The sequence below is a fragment of the Astatotilapia calliptera genome, chromosome 18 (assembly GCF_964374335.1).
Source record: "Astatotilapia calliptera chromosome 18, fAstCal68.1, whole genome shotgun sequence".
In the NCBI taxonomy this organism is placed as follows: Eukaryota; Metazoa; Chordata; class Actinopteri; order Cichliformes; family Cichlidae; genus Astatotilapia; species Astatotilapia calliptera.
In genome coordinates, this window is record NC_137439.1 from 18,556,256 (window position 1) to 18,573,734 (window position 17,479).

Genomic DNA, 17,479 nt, shown 5'->3' on the forward strand with positions numbered 1-17,479 from the left:
TCTTTTTCAAGGTCATCTTCCATCATGGAAGCCACAGCACTAATAATGAACGTCAAGGTCAAACACGTAGGTGTTCATGTCCCCTAAGGCCTGCATTGTTGTAGGACCAGGTGACCCTGAATCCTCCCTTAGTTATGCTGCAATAGACATAGGCTGCCGGGGGATTCCCATGATGCATTGAGTTTTTCCTTTCCAGTCACCTTTCTCACTCACTATGTATTAATAGACTTCTCTGCATTGAATCATATCTGTTATTAACCTCTGTCTCTCTTCCACAGCATGTCTTTTATCCTGTCTTCCTTCTCTCACCCCAACCGGTCGCAGCAGATGGCCGCCCCTCCCTGAGCCTGGTTCTGCCGGAGGTTTCTTCCTGTTAAAAGGGAGTTTTTCCTTCCCACTGTTGCCAAAGTGCTTGCTCATAGGGGGTCATATGATTGTTGGGTTTTTCTCTGTATCTATGAAGCGCCTTGAGGCGACTTATGTTGTGATTTGGCGCTATATAAATAAAATTGAATTGAATTGAATTGTTGTACAGTTTGAAGACAATCCATAGAAAATTTTGGATAATATAAAACTTACTTACTGTACATTTACCATCAAACAAAATTTGAAAATGGCATCTTGAAAACTGTGGTTGTTATCAAGATGCCAAACAAACAAAATGAACCATTTACATACTTCCTCTCTTTGGAGGAAGAATAATTGAGCACCACAAATTTAAAAGAAAACATAGCTTCTGTTGTTGCTGCATTTAACCAGCTGATGGAAGAGTCCATTATTTTGTAATTGTTACCTGTAGTTTACTTTCTTTACTTTTTCTTTTCTTTCTCTTGACGTTCGTTACTGGCACTCAGCAAGGTAAAAACAAAAGAAGAAGAATTACACCTGAAAAGACGAAAGCTGACATGATGATTTCATTTCCCATTCAGTTTATAAAATATCTACAGTGCCATGACAAAGTATTTACCTCATTCCTGATATCTTAGTTTTTTCATAACTGACATGGAAATTCCAATATCAGACAACATTAACCCAAGTTAATACAAAATGATTTTAATCATTAAAAAAATGATTTTATTTATTAGGGGAAAATGGCAAACCTACCTGGTTCTACCTGGTGAAAAAGAAAAATGAAACAAAGTCATTGACATCCATCATTCTGGAAAGGGTTACAAAGCCATTTCTAAGGCTTTGGGATTCTTATAATACATAGAACTAACAGCATTTCGTGAAAAGAAAACCATACCAAATATCAAACATTGTGATGGTAGTGTGATGGTCGGACCTGGGCGACTCTCCATAATGGAAGGAACCATGAATTCCTCTCTTTACCGGTAAATCGTGAAGGCAAGGTAAGGCAAGGCAAGGCAAGGCAAGTTTATTTGTATAGCACAATTCAACAACAAGGTGATTCAAAGTGCTTTACAGAGACATTAGAAACAAGAACAAATAAAAAGCATGATTTAAAATTGATTAAAACAAGCAAATAAACTAACTAATTAACAAACAAACAAACAAACAAACAAAACAGTATATAAAATCAAAACAGATAAAATCAGAACAGTAGATAAAATCAGTAGTTAAATGTAAGTTTTGAAATTTAAGCTTAAAGTGTGGATTTGGTGCTTTATTCAAATGCAGCTGAGAACAGGTGAGTCTTCAACCTGGATTTAAATAAACTGAGTGTTTCAGCTGATCTGAGGCTTTCTGGGAGTTTGTTCCAGATATAAGGAGCATAAAAGCTGAATGCAGCTTCTCCGTGTCTGGTTCTGACTCTGGGAACTGATAAAAGACCGGATCCAGATGACCTGAGGGATCTGGATGGTTCATACTGGGTCAGGAGGTCATTGATGTATTTTGGTCCTAAACCATTCAGAGCTTTATAGGCCAGCATCAGAACTTTAAAGTCTATCCTCTGACAGACAGGCAGCCAGTGTAAGGACCTCAGAGCTGGACTGATGTGGTCCACTTTTTTGGTCTTAGTGAGGACTCGAGCAGCAGAGTTCTGAATGAGCTGTAGTTGTCTGACTGATTTTTTAGGTAGACCTGTAAAGATGCTGTTACAGTAATCAAGCCTACTAAAGATGAATGCATGGACTAGTTTTTCCAGGTCCTGTTGAGACATCAGATCTTTTATCCTTGATATATTCTTGAGGTGATAGTAAGCTGACTTTGTTATTGTCTTAATGTGTTTTTCTAAGTTTAGGTCTGCATCCATCACTACACCCAAATTTCTCGCCTGGTTTGTGGTTTTTAGATGTATAGATTGAAGTTCTCTGGTGACCTGTAATCGTTTTTCTTTGGCGCCAAAGACTATTACCTCAGTTTTGTTTTTGTTTAGCTGGAGAAAATTGTGGCACAACCAGTCATTGATTTCCTCAATGCATTTACCAAGAGCCTGTACAGGGCCTCGGTCTCCTGGTGACATTGTGATATATATTTGTGTGTCATCTGCATAGCTGTGATAGTTTATTTTGTTGTTGTTTATAATCTGTGCCAGTGGGAGCATGTAGATGTTAAACAGAAGGGGTCCCAAGATGGAACCTTGGGGAACTCCACATGTGAAACTTGTCTGCTCAGATGTGAAGTTACCTATTGATACAAAGTATTTCCTGTTTTCTAAGTATGTTTTGAACCAGTTTAGTACAGTTCCTGAAAGACCTGTCCAGTTCTCCAGTCGTTTGAGTAATATGTTGTGGTCAACTGTATCAAATGCTGCACTGAGATCCAGTAAAACTAGGACTGACATTTTTCCACTGTCTGTATTCAGACATATGTCATTAAACACTTTGGTCAGAGCAGTTTCAGTGCTGTGGTTCTGTCTAAAACCTGACTGGAAGGCATCGTAGCAATTATTCTGTTTTAAGAAGTAACTGAGCTGTTGAGAAACTGCTTTTTCAATGATCTTACTTAAAAACGGGAGATTTGAGATCAGCCTGTAGTTGTTCATTTGTGTCTTGTCAAGATTGTCCTTTTTCAGTATAGGTTTGATTACAGCAGTTTTTAGTGATTCTGGAAACACACCTGATAATAAAGAAAAGTTGACGATCTGTAACAGGTCTGACTCTAAAGTCTTTGAGACCTTTTTGAAAAAACTTGTTGGCAGGACATCTAAACAGCAGGAGGAGGAGTTCAGTTTACCTAAGATGTCCTCCAGGTCTTTGCTGTTAATCGGTTGAAACTGTTTCATGGTGTTTAAACAGTTTTTTGGTGGACACAGTACATATCCTGGATCTGCTGTTGATGTACCAATTGCTTGTCTAATTTTTTGGATTTTTTCAGTGAAGAATTTGGCAAAGTCATTGCAGGCCATGGTCGAATGGAAGAATATTCAGTGATTAGTATGTGCCCATGTGTCTGAAGCACGTGGGCACTTGGGTATTGCAAGTTTACCTCTAAATGGCTCAAAAAAAAAAAATTAAAAAGAAGAAGAAGGGTTTGAAGTGGCCCAGTTAGGCCCAGACTTCAATCTAATTGATGCTTTCACATGGCCTTGAAACTCTTGAAATTGAATTGAAAACCCTCCTGTGTGGCTGAATTAAAACAATTCTGCAAAGAAGGCTCAGCAAAAATTCCTTCACAGTGATGTGAAAGACTTACTGCTAGTTTTCAGAAACACTTGATTGCAGTTCTTGCTGCCAAGCAAGGCAAAACCAGTGTTTAGGTTTAGGGCAAAATAATGTCTATTAAATTTGTTTGATGATCCGAAACATGTCAGTGTAAAAACTTTGCCAAAAAAATGAATTCCAAATATTTTTTCACAGCACTGTACCCTCACTTTAAATGGTCAATAACCCACTATCTTATATAAACAAAAGGTAAAAAGTAAAATATTTCTATTTATGCTCTGTTTTTTTAATTGTAGCAAAATAAATAGTTTAACAGGCTATAGCTACACTGTATTTACTATATTTACTTGTCAGTAACATTTATGCTGCATTGAAAAACAAATCAAAACAAAACAAAACAAAGAGATAAAGACACTTTGACTTGGCAGTATATCATTCTGCTTTTTGTGTTGCTCCCTGCTGAGGCAACATGGCAAAGCAGCACAGAAAAGCAATAACATAATAAATAATACGCAGGGGGTACTGCAAACAGTCCTCAAATTGGATCATAATAATAAAACAACACAAACAAACATTGTAAAAGAAAAGGTGTCTTCTAAAGTCTGCTCGGTTATTTGGACTGTCATGCAGTTGCACTTCTGACATTAATAACTTGTCAGGAACTGTACTGAAGACCAGTGTTGTAGTTCTGGAGTTGTTTCGTCTTTCACAGATTTGAGCTATAAAAATGTATCTTGGTTTAAAGATCATGCTTGCAGGTTTCCTGTTTCTAATTTGGTTGACATTTCAGTTAACGTCTGTTGGGAGACTTAGGATGGGTTTAGCAGGCTAAAGTACAATCAGTTGATTGCTCAAAGCTAAAGTAGAGAAGGCTGAGTTGAAGAGCCATGAAACGTGCTGCAGAGGGATTGATTGATATTCTGCTCTACACGAATATGTGATTACAGCAAAGCAATACTCAAAAAGAGATATAGGACCACAGCAGGAGAGGTTGAGGACAGTGTCCATTCAGTTACTGACATTAATATGTACAACAATACAGAGCAGTCACTTGCAAAATTACACAGAAATTATACTGCTATTAAATTCAATTTGCAAAAGGTTAACTATGGTTAAAAGAGGTGACTTTGTATAAAAGTGTAGCAAATCATAGAGGACTTTTGCTAAGTAGCTGCAATTACAAAAGAGAGCACAATCATTAAGTCATCATTAAATAATTTAAAAATAACCTACTAATGGATGTATAACACCAGACATAAAAAACTATGACAAAACCAGTTGTTTGATTGAATTGATCCAATGTACACTGCCAATGTAAATTCACTGTTAATGAATTAAATTTTTCATTTGTTCCATCCGTTTCTGTCCACAATTCACAAGAATTCACAAGAATCGCTGCCACTCTGAGAATTTAAGTTACGTACAATGATCACCCAATGGGTCTTTATCCAAACTGTGCTCAAGATCAGCATCACGTTTGTCATTTTCTTTTCATTTTCACTTTTCCAACTAGAGGGCTGGTCAAATTTTATAGAAACTTGTGCAGAGTGACCACCCGATGGGTCCTTTTGTTGTGCTTAAATTCAAGTCAAGATTTGTCATTTTACAGGCAATAACTTGTTAAGTGAGGTTCATGACCAGGAAGAGCTATTATGTCTTCTGATTTTAATTATTTTTAATAATTTTACCATTGACAATACATTTTTCTTTCAAATACTATGTTAAATGTGTGAATTCCAAAAACACGCAGTTACGTATTGGTGATTCTAAATTGCCCATAGGTGTGAATATTTGTACTTTAAAATCTGCAAATGCAAATATTAAAGGGGAGGCATGCTTTAGCACTGAAAGCTGCACCAGAGATTTCATACAAAATTGTATTATATCATGCCAAACTTAATCTAACATATTTTCTTCAAAAATCCAGGCTGCATGCTATCTTCATGTGGTAATGATAATGATAAACCATGATAATTTATACAGTGTCTGAGGTGGTGCTGCAGACTGTGGCACGTAGTCAGTGATACAATGTGGGTGGCTGTATTAATCTTTTTAAGCATTATTTATTTATTTATTCACGTTTTGTTGCCTGGAAGATATACAAATCCTAATATTTGAGTTAAAGTTATGATGCTTACAAAAAAACTGTTTGTCAATCTGCTACATGGAAACGGGATGTAAATCTTCCCCCATAACATCCGAGCAAAGGCAGATGAGTCTTAAAATGTTATTTTTCCCATTTCTGCAACAACACCATCTCGGAAGCAGCTCTGTGTGGGCAGAGGACACAGCAAAAGTGCAAAATAGCATTTCATCTTTTTAACTGCTTGTGAAAAGCGAGGTGTTATCTAATGAAATCTAATGAAAATGAGAAACACTATTCCCCCCGCAGAGTCAACGCCAGAAGAATGTCAGAACAACTGAGCTCTTGCCCCCACTGCCGCTCCTGCTTCCTTCTTTCATAATGAATTTAACAAGCTTCCATAACGAGGCTATTATAGACTCGAGCCTCCCAGCCGAAGAGAGAATTAGATAAGAGGGCACCTGGACACTTCAGCAGCCATCAAAATAGATGCCAATCACATTAGCCAAGGTCTGTGTTCTCCCTTGTTTTTCTCCCAAAAGACAAGCCTATACAATCATCCAAAGGATTTATCACTCTGATTTACTGTTTTCATTTTCTTCAGACAATATGCTGTCATTAAAAATAACTTTATAATATATTAAAATCTAAATAAAGAAAGACACCTCTTTGTCTTGTCAAGTGTCTTTATAAATATAAGAGAAAGCTGAGACATCTCTGGGAGAGCACAGCAACTGACGGCCTCTGATAGATTTAATAATAATAATAAAACATTTTAAAAATGCTCTGAGGATTTGCATCAGCAGTAAACCTTAATTTAAATGTGTAAAATAGATGAAGACTCAATGGAACAGGACTTGGAGCTGGCCATCGGTGAGGCAATACTTAGGAAAGGTTTGAACTAAATGTTATCATGGCAACATGTCACCAAGCCCGATACCAATCCTCCCCCAGAAAACAAGCCCTTGTTTAAACTGCTATTAAGATCTACTCTTTAAAGTGGCTCTAGTGGCTGTGCACTGCAAAAGCCTATTTATTTTGTAGTTCTGTGACCACTAACCACGTGACAATAACTTCCTGGCTTTTTGGATGCGTTATAATATAGGATCAAATTAACAAAGCCCTTGTAACAGAGGCTTAGAGAGTCGTCAGTTACTCCTTGGAAACCACCAGTCGCTAGGAAAAAATGTTTATTCCCTCAATGTTTGGCAATAGCCTCCTCCGTGGTCACCCATAGTTTGCATGAAAATCACTGACCTGTCTGGAAACACTGACCAAATACTCTCATAGCAGTGGTGAAATTGAAAAATGTGACAAAAACTGGAAATGAAGCCAGTTGTGGTTTTTGAAAAGTATTGGCGATAGGGCTGAGGCACAATTTTCACTTTGAAGGTAAACATTCTTCTTTTCTGGTTTGCACTTTTTCAAGTTAGTAGTAAGCAGATTATTCATTGTCTTCCAAATTACAGGTAACCACCTCCTAGTGGCCTAAGCTATCACATGGAAGTTTTTGGTACAGTACCCTCTTTGTAAACAATTTCACCCAGCAAAAGCCAGCAACCTCAAAGAGCCACACAACAAGCAGTCAAAGAATACACAGAGCTTTTCTAAAATGTGTTTAACTTTAGATAAGTGTGTCCGATTGGTTAATGATGATGTAAACATCATCATCATATGGTGAGCGCAAAGCTCTGTGCAGTTGCCCACATGTCAAACCATTTTTTGTAAACTCTTGTTCATGGAGAATTTACTTTATAATGCACTAGACATGCAAACACCTCAAGAGGTGGATTTCAGTGAAGTATAACAGGAATGACCGCTCAGCCGTGGTGAGCTATCCAGCTATCTGTGTCCACAAAAGACTCTAACAAAGGCTTAAGAGTATAGACAACAGTAAGTGTGTGCTTAAGTCGAAGATTGTGTGTGAAGCATGCCAACACAAAATACAGTTAGTGTAGGTAGTGTAGATTTCTGATCCATTATAGTCAGGGATGGACTGGTAACCTAGTTATCTTAGTGAACTTCTCAGGCCACATACTCCTGATAGAACACTTAAATCTACTACTCAACTACTTCTGACGCAACCTAGATCTCGGCTGAAGTCTCGGGGTGACCGTGTGTTTGCTCTGGCTGCCCCGGTACTGTGGAATAACCTCCCTCTCGCTATCCGCGCCTCTGATTCTATTGCACTTTTTAAATCATAACTAAAGACCCACTTATTCAATCTTGCCTTTCGTTCTAGTTAACATTTCACTTGTGATTTTACATTATGCACTTTTATGCTCATTTAATTCCTTGTTTGTTCTGTATCTGCTGCTTCACCTACAGTATGTATGAGTGACAATTATCTGCTTGCATACCTAGTACTTGCTTTGGTCCTATTTCTATGTCTGTTATCTTCCTTGTATTCTCTATGTTACTTGTTAAGCACCTTGGTATACCCTTGTGGTAAAAACTAAAACAAAAAAAATGGATTAGGGAGGGAAACTAAGCAAAATGAATAGCTGCTTTGACCATAAGCCACTGCTAACAGCTAAAGTTTAACTTTTACAATCCTGATTAAAAACAAAAACTGGAAAAAAAAACTGGACCAAAACGCAGGACTTTCTGGTTGGTGACAGCAAGTCTATTTAGACTGAATAAACAATCAATGAAGTACAGTTTCCCAATAACGTGGTTTCCTCTGTGACAAGTTCCCGTGCATTGAATTCCAGACACAATATTTACAGATAGTGCTCAGCTCCAGCCACACTCTCCGCACAGCTTTCCCGGTTAAAACAAGACATGGCGATTAGTTGACGTTTCTCAAAAACGAAGACCAAAGACAGCTTCACCTTAGTGAGCCAGGGCCTTACTGACTGTGTCACTCAACAATCCAGCTTTGACTAAAGCTCTGTTAAAAAGTGAGTTCCTGATGAGGATAACCAACAGCAGGTAAGCTTGATTTTAGACAGGTGTGGCTGGCTTAAGGGTGGGAAACTCTAAAGGCCTAGTGTAGCCTGTAAACTGGCACACTGAGTCGCACACACACACACACACACAAACACACATGGGGGAAACGAGGGACATGGCGCAAACAACAAGACAAAACAAAAAGAAAACAAAAATGCAGGTCGACCTGCGAGGACCAATGGACCATGACAATATCATTACTGGGTCTTTATGATGCTGATTAACAAATGGTGACAACTGTCAGGATGAGGGGACAAAAGATTAAACTTTTCACCTGAGGCATTCCAGCTGACATCAGAAAGGAAGAAAGAAAGAAGACTGCCAAACAAAGCAAGCACTAGCCTGCGGGCAATAACTAGTCATACAATCCCATCAACACAACTGTCATTTTTGGGACTTCTTCTTAAGGATGTGGTGGGAAGATGGAGAGAAGCAAAAATAAAAGGAGAAATAGGATTATTAACAAAAATATACTTCTTGACAGAGCTTGACACTGCATATGCTGTAATTAAGACGGGAAATGGTCTGCATGATAGCATTGTGCTTCAAAATGTCATTTTGAAAGTGTGTACTCACTCAACAGTGTCTTATTGGGAATTTGTTTTCCCCAAGATACATGTCTGGATCTGGTATTAAACCAGCTTTAGTTAAATGTCACTGCCTCAGTGATTGTTGATTATATTATTGATCTCGGATCTTACTTCTTCTTCAGGGTCCTTCATCATTTGTCCTTGGTAGCCCCATGGCCTGTATAGCCACCACCCACAGCTTAGTCAGAATCTCCGCAGCCTCTCTTTCTTTTTTCGGTGTTCAGGAGAACTTGATTTCCTTCCTTAATGCTTTATAACCCTGCCACTGTCTCCAGGCAACTCAAAGGCTGTTGAGCTCGTTAAGTCTCTATCCCCTGAAGAGGCAGAGTTCCTTTAAGATTTTATGCTCTTATAGAACCTCTGTGTGTTTCTGGTGAAGATCAAATGATATTCAAAGACTGAGTACTTTAAAAATAATTAGAGCAATAGTAAAATAGGCAGTCTAAATCTTCATTAAGTTCCTGTTAATGTGGATATTTGAAACAGCTGTTTCTGACGGATCCATATAAAAGAGGAGAGATGGAAGACGGTCATTAATAGATGTATGACAGTTGACAAACACAGCCTTATGTCACATATTTTAGCATTATCATCATGAGACAGTTGAAAAGACATTTAAAGTCAAATGCAGCACATTTTTCTTACAACACAAAGCATAATAGAATATTTATAATTAGAGTATAATGATGTTTTACATTCTCTCATATTCTGTCGCATTAATCTTGGTAGTCTATCTTCTTATTCCTTTATTTTCTTCATCACTTTGTTTTCCCAACAAATTCACCTTATTCAAAATTAAAAAACCACCAGTCCTTGTTAAATAATATATCTGCCCACATTTTCTGAACCAGACAACCTCTAGTTGCCATTCCTTACATTCACTGTGATCCGTCACTTTCCCTATTAGGCAGTCTGTTATGCAGTCCTCCTCTTCCCCATCTCTGCCTCATCCGGATTGTCCAGAGCAACTGAGCCAAACTCTCCATCAGCCATCTGCCTACTGTGCCTGCCACCACCAGCATTTGGACCACAGGGGATCCAGGTAGTTTCTCTCACTTTCATTTGGGATTCTGATCTATGATGTTAATTCTCATAAGAAATCATTAATTTTACAACTTTATGTTTTTGAAAAAATGTTTACTTTTTCTTCCAAATAATTTCTTCTTATTGAATTAATAAAATGTATCAATAAATAAATTCTTTGTGGCACTTAAATATCTTTTTATATTTGTTTGTAACACATCCACTTTTTTTAATGCAACTATCTATAACTGATGTTGAGATGAGCTGCTCCAATATTCAGATGGTAGGGTAGGAATTAAGCGAGAGTGCAGTTTAGAGGTGTTTTTATCCATCAAGGACAGGAAACCATTGCGGTATCAAGCTCCTTCAGCAGGACCTAGATCCTGGTTCTGAAAGACCACTGTAGACACTGTCTGAACAGTGGCAAAAGATTTTATCTTGCAAATACTAGAAAAAAAATACAATCTGAGGTCAAATGTTGATGAATTTTAACCTAAAACAAAACTAAGAAACAGAAGTTTAAGAGATTTGATATTTGAGAACAGAGACAGAGAACTAAAAGAAATTCTGGTAGAAACTCTCTCATATAAGCAGACATAAGAAGGTAAAGACTGCTGCCAAAAAGCTGGCACCAATACAGCACGAAAAACACCGGTGCTTTAAGTTGGAACTACTGGTACCACTGGATGTGAAAGGAGCTACAGTAAGAAATTCAAACATGATTCAAAGAAAAGAAAAAAAGACCCAGATTCTCTTCCCATGTAAACTACCCCAACCTCCCACTTTGTAAATGTCAGTTCTCAGATCTGTTGAAATGTGGGCTGGTTTCAGTGGGAAACAAGACAGAACTGCCTGTGCAATTCTAGCAGGTGGAGATGCAGAAACATAAAAATAAAATAAAAAAGGGGGAATAAAGTTGTCACAGTCAAAACAAAACCACACTATTTTGTCATATCCTTTATGAATAAGTTATCTTAATCCATGTAATCGCTTATTTTATACTGAAAATGGGGAAAATGTGACAGGAGTTGCCAAAAGTATAGTTTTATGAGCTACACTGGTATCTCGTGGACCATTAATGTGCAACAAGAAATTTTCATTTTTGAAATGGAGGTTTTCGTAAAGATTCTTACAGCTTTAACGTTGAGTCTTGCTGATATTTTGATGTAGAATAAATAAGCATTTAAAACCACAGACTGCATCTGCCAATTTTCAAATTCAAAAAAAACTATTGCTGAATTTGATCCAGTCTATGTCTCTCCCAGGAGGGTGGTATATTAATTGTATATTAGTTATAAAAGGGAAGTATTCATACCTGTTTAACCAACCAGAAAATGACAGTTGAAGACATCCACATTCAATTGCCAGGTTCAAAAAAATGTATCCACTTTCCTACAGACAAAATACATCAGACTAGTTTTCTTGTCTTATCAGAAAACACTGCTTTTGCTCATCTGGGACACATTATGTATGATTCAACAGTGTTTTCGAGCATGTTTGACATTTCCATTTTCAAACATGAGTCATCAGTCTCACCTGAATGGTTGTGTGATTGTGGTAGTTTCTTCTTTCCTATTTACCAACACAGATGGCTTCCATAACCTTCCTTTTATCTCGCGTAACAGTAACAGAGATACATAAACTTCACTGTATATTTTTGTAGGTAACATCTTTATAGTTTTTTTTTTCTGATGTTTTCCTGTAAGGTGTGTGTATTGCTCTTCCAACAACACACATCAAACACATCTGTGAGAATTGACAGGGCCACATTTGTTTACACCACCGACGGAAAAAATTCACAGTAACACAGACGTCTCTGGTGGCTTCTGACAGCTCTGAATATCAGAGTTCATCCTAGATCACTCATATCTGCAGTGTGTGAGTGGCGTTGCTATTAAGAAAATGTATCATTTCATATAAAGTTATTTTCCAACCTAGATAGTCTGCATCGGTTTCCCCAGAAACTGTAACATATTGTTCTGCATCTCAATATCAGAATACAAGCCATTAGACAGGGGCAATTGAGTTGAATTGTCAAATTTAGGAAGATCTATTGTGTTGATGGAGACAGATACGTGGTGCTATTCCCAACAGACGTAAATAAAGATGTAATCTGTGTCCAGCTTACTCCTATAGCTTGATAGTGTTGCTTTTTGAAAGGTATTTTTATAGTCTTCGTTTAAAAAAAAATGCTAGGATGGACAAAATATTGCCTGATAGCTTCCCCTAAAATCAATGACAGCCAGCATAACATACAAGCAATGTTGTCACATGACCACATTCTCATTGCCAGATAGGCAAATGATGCAGAGTACACTTGGGGAAGCCTCTAGATGTGCAGTATAATATGCATCATTGTCACAGCAGAGATCACATGCAATCAGTGTTGCTGCATTATTAGAGGACTGCTGTCTTTTGTGACAACCTCACCCGTGCAATTCAGTTTGATTACGTGCTATTCACTGAGAGAAAACATTCAGACTGTAATCATGCACATTCAAACATCATAGTGAAATGCATCTATTATGATAAAATTGAGGAAGATGATGAGTTTAAACTATGAGCAACGGTTGATTGAGGCTTTGATTATTAAGTCTAATTAGATCATCAAATTTCCATGTCATGCAGAAAAAAAAAACTATTACTTGTGGATGTCTCTGCAGCTTGCAAATGATTTCAATACTTCAGAATTACAAAGCCCTCTTCAGGCAGCCTGATGTGATTTGCACCAAGCGTCTACTGTGTCAAACATATTTCTTTATAAAAAGCTGTCTGTCCCACACCTTTCCCAGGGCTGTGCAGTCTGTCACCCAAACAGAGCGTGTCCATCTGTCCCTTCCCATTTATGGTATGTTGTTCTCGCCACTGCTGAGCCCCGTCAATATAACGCAGGGATGGTTGACAGCTGTTTGTTGATTCAATGCCACGGCTTATTTCCTCTGTCGGTTTGTTTCGATGTCAGCATTCAGCGGCATCGCTGCATGAGTCAACATGCTTTCAGTTTCAAGGCCCATTCCCGACACTAGGACATACATACTGCAAAGTTAGTCTTTTTCCTGCCGCAGATAAACAATTTCAGCAGGTCATCACAGCGACCGAATCCTCTTTCTTGCAATAGCAATTATGGGCTTATCATTTGAGGAACTGTGTGTAGATGACTTGATAAGTTTAGTGACATGTAAGTATTTTCAAGTTGTGTTTTAGATAAATTACAAAGGTAGAACACTGATGAATTACTTAGCCTTTTAGGTGCAAACCAAATTGCTCGCCTTTCTTACTTAAAGCCTTGCCAACCAATGCCCCTCATGCACACTATTTTTGTTATATATTTAGAGGTTTTAATTTCATAAGTCATCACTAACATTAAGGTCGAACAAAGCTCTAAGATACTCTGTAAACATTTAAAAAGGTAGAGCCCCCAAGGTAAGTTTTAAAATTTAATGTGCCTAGATTTTTTTATGGCAGGGTTGGTAGAAAAGGTCTCTAGTACACATGGTACCCACTTTATTAAGAACACATTCTCAGAAACACAAACAGCTTGTTCCTCCAGACAGTGAGTCATGATGTACATTAATAATGCATGAGTGTGAAGCATGCAAACAGAGTTGAAAGGTTCAGTTACTGTTTGACTAAACCGTAGAAAGGGCAGGATATGATCTAAGGAACTCTGAATGCGGTGTGATGTGTGATCCCACATGTGCTAATTCCAGCATAAACACCTTCACCATTCAGGGAAGTTTACTCACTACGGTAGCTTTAGTTTAACCGGCACAGTGACGTGAGCAAAACCTATGAGCAAACAGAAAGTGTCCAGTCAGTGACAGGTTTGTGGACAAAGACACCCCGTTGCCAGGCGAGGTCACAGAAGAATGACAAGATTTGTTCAAGCACACAGATGGCCCACAAAAAAACGATTCCATACCAGGGTGATGTGCAGGAGGGCATCTTAAATCAGACAACTAGACAAATCTTAATGGAAGGACTAGCAGCAAAACATGATGCTAGGTTCCACTCTGTCGACTCAAAACAAATGAGGAGAAGCCATAGCGGGGATGTCATCACCACTGCACAGTGGGATGCTCTGCCACAAGGATAACGGTTTGTGTTGAGACATGGTCACGGCAGGGTAACAATTTAGCATAAACTACATGAAACCATGGGTCCATCCTTGTATGGAGGCTGTGCAGGCTGTGCAGGCTGCTTGTCGGTGCTTTCATGGTGCAATGTCTCTTTGGTGGCAACTGAGCAACATTTTAATGACACAGCGTGCCTAAACATTTCTGACAAAATTCATTTCATTTTCTTTTGCACAGCTCACACTTGTTTTGTTTTTTTCGTTGTTTTTTAAAAGGAATGCTTCCAGCAAGATGACGAGTCATATCGTTTTAAAACATTTCCTGAAATGTCAGAGATGCCAGTTTGGTTTCCAGATCTCAACCCAATAAGCTACATTTGTTTTGTGGTGTTAAATTTTGCTGTAGTCCCATTACAGATCTACTGTTTAATCCTGGCTTAGAAATAGTCAATTTTCTACAACATAAACAGCATATTTTGCATTTATCACAGGATTAACTGTTTTTCAGACATTAATAGCAATGCAATGCTATGAAACCAATTTATGATGTGCTGCAAGCCCATTAACTGGCCATTATTGAAGTGGCTGCGAGGAAAAGAAGAAAAAAAAAAGAAGCTTTTGCCGGCCAGTTTGTTTTGGTGTTCATCAACAAGCTGCTTGTTTGGTGAGTATTTGCAAATTGTAAAACTGCCTTATGCTCACACACACTTCTGTTCAACGTTTTTTGTCCTGGTACAATCTGCAATCACAGAGCATTTTATCATGTCTGACTTTCAGGGTTCATAAAAAAAGAAGAAGAAAAAAAAGAATTCAAAACCAGTATGGGGTACACTTTAATATCAATCAGTTATTCACAGCTCCCAGAAGGCAACACTGTGAATATGATAATGAAAGCTATGACAGGTAGACACTTATTGTCACAGGAAATTTAGAAAGCCACATAACTGGCATTTCTTCATCATATGATACTGCCATTAATCTTTATTAAGTGATTTTTAAAAGTCTCTTTTTTTTAACAGATTCTCTGAATAGGCAAAAATAAATCAGTCCCTATACTGCAGGAAAAAAAACCTGGGAAACGATGAATCTTTTGAAGGTTCCTTGCATTTTGACAAAGGCCTACAAAAATTAAAGTGAACATGACTTGTCATCCCCAATAAGCGCAGCTAGTTCATCTTATACCCTGATGCCTCATGTGAGAAAAAGAGTAGAGCCACTCCCTGACGAGGTGCTGATCAGAGTCATTCCGACAGGCATGCTGTGCATTCGTAGGTGAGTTCAATTTATCATGTAGTTCCAAACTAAAACCGTTTGCACCTTTGTTATTGCTGGCTGTTAGTGCTGTCTGTCATTTCTCTTGTGTCATCACACGGATGAGGAAATCACTTGCAACAAAAACAACAAACCCTTACACTCCAAATGCCTTCGGCTAAATAGATAAAGAGAAAAGATATTAAGACTTGTTCGGGTTCTTGTTGGCTTTATATTGTTGTACAATTACAATTTGTTTATTTTGGTCTAGTCCATCAGGTTGGAACTAACTCTTAGTCTTGGAAATGCCAGTTTTAAACACCTAACTAGTAAAATATCCTAGTATTGGAGTAACTGAAAAAGCAACAATGTGGATTTTTAAGACACCTACCATACTCAAGGAAAGATTTCCTATTATATTCTCCACATCTGATACAATACTATTTATCCTGTGCTGGTCTCATAAAGAGCTAAGCTGGGGTCTGCCCCAGCCTTGACTGTATTGTCTATAAACTATAGATTTTGATGACTCTGTACCAAAACTTTTTGACATATATTAATTTTCTATGGGGCGAAACACTTTTTTTCATCTATGAGAAATCTGGTTTCAGGGTGTGGCCACATTTTGTATTTAATTATTTATTTAAATACCATATAACAAGTTTTTATTCAGGATTTTAAAAAATTTAGACATAGTATTGAGAAGAAGGAATGGGTGGGATTTAAATGGAGTGTATTTCAATGTATAGTCAGACTATGGTGTTGTTGGATGAGCTATCTAACCCTTATTGAAGGATTGTTTCTCCTTCTTTCTTTTCACTTTACAGCCACTCTCAAATTTTGTCTTTGCTAAGTTACACAATGCGTACACATTTTGTAGGTGTGCACATTACATAACTAAAACTAGGGGGGAAATTTTAGAAATCTTCCTCTTTCCAGTGTTTCAAATCATCCAACAGAAAGGTCAGTTACACAAAATGAAAGCTCCTTAAGTCAAGCCAAGAAGATTGCTTTGATTTCACTCCTCTCACAAGCCGAGTTGGATCTTCTGGATACACCATCACTGTTGCACCAAATGATCCACCGGTTATGTCTTAAAACAAGCTCAAACTCTTTTCATACCAAAGTAGTGCAGAGAGTAAGCTGTGACTGGATATACTGCATATGTAATTACTAGATATATGGACAATAAAGGGAAAAAATAAAAGGAGATATGAAATAAAGGAAAAGAAAAAATGAGTACAGTTTTTGTATACTCCTCTTCCTGTGCATGTACATGATGATAAGTGCTATCTTCATAAATGTGACTGATCTTTTTCTTTTGCAGGGCTCGCAAAATCGCTAGCCCGACGTCCCGGAGCTAGCGATATCTCCGGTCGGACGACCAAAATCTACCTCAGGACGTCAGGCTAGCGATTTTGCGAGCCCTGTTTTGATTGCCATAGCAAATCTCGTCTCTGTACATTTACTTTCATTAAATATTAGCATGTTTTGTAATATTTTTAACATTTTTCTACAATGCTTTATGCTGAAAATATCTTTTCAAAACATATGTTTAAGTCACACTGCTCTAGAGACTGCTCCAGAACTTCGGTCTACATGTCTCTAGCACCACTTTTTTAAATCAAGAACAGATGTTTTAATTATCGTTCATGTTTAAAACTGCAGTGAAGGTTTAAGAGCCCAAATGTCAGATAGTCTGCATGGAGCTAGTTGTCTAAAATGCATGCTAATGACACAGGGCTAAACATGTGTGGTTATCATTACTTAAAGGTGAAACAGGAGCGCGAGTGACATCAGCCTGAGAGTATGTGGAATGTAAATAAATATGTAATCCAAAAAGAAAGGCTGGTTTTTCAATGCATGTTTAAATCTTTGAGAAATGTGGTTGAATTCCCTCTGTGTGGTGTTTGCATGGTTAATGTGATGCAATTAT

General features: G+C 37.8%; 1 protein-coding gene across 1 annotated transcript in view; it reads left to right on the forward strand.

Annotated features, from left to right (window-relative positions):
- Window positions 1-16,905, forward strand: part of LOC113011375 (uncharacterized) — a 35,950-nt gene extending 19,045 nt beyond the window's left edge. Inside the window, exons 3-6 of the transcript XR_013903270.1 lie at window positions 10,102-10,236; window positions 14,801-14,956; window positions 15,070-15,195; window positions 15,312-16,905. The gene's annotated coding sequence lies outside the window, so the exon portion shown is untranslated. The remainder of the gene's footprint in view (window positions 1-10,101; window positions 10,237-14,800; window positions 14,957-15,069; window positions 15,196-15,311) is intronic.
- The last annotated feature ends 574 nt before the right edge of the window (window positions 16,906-17,479 follow it).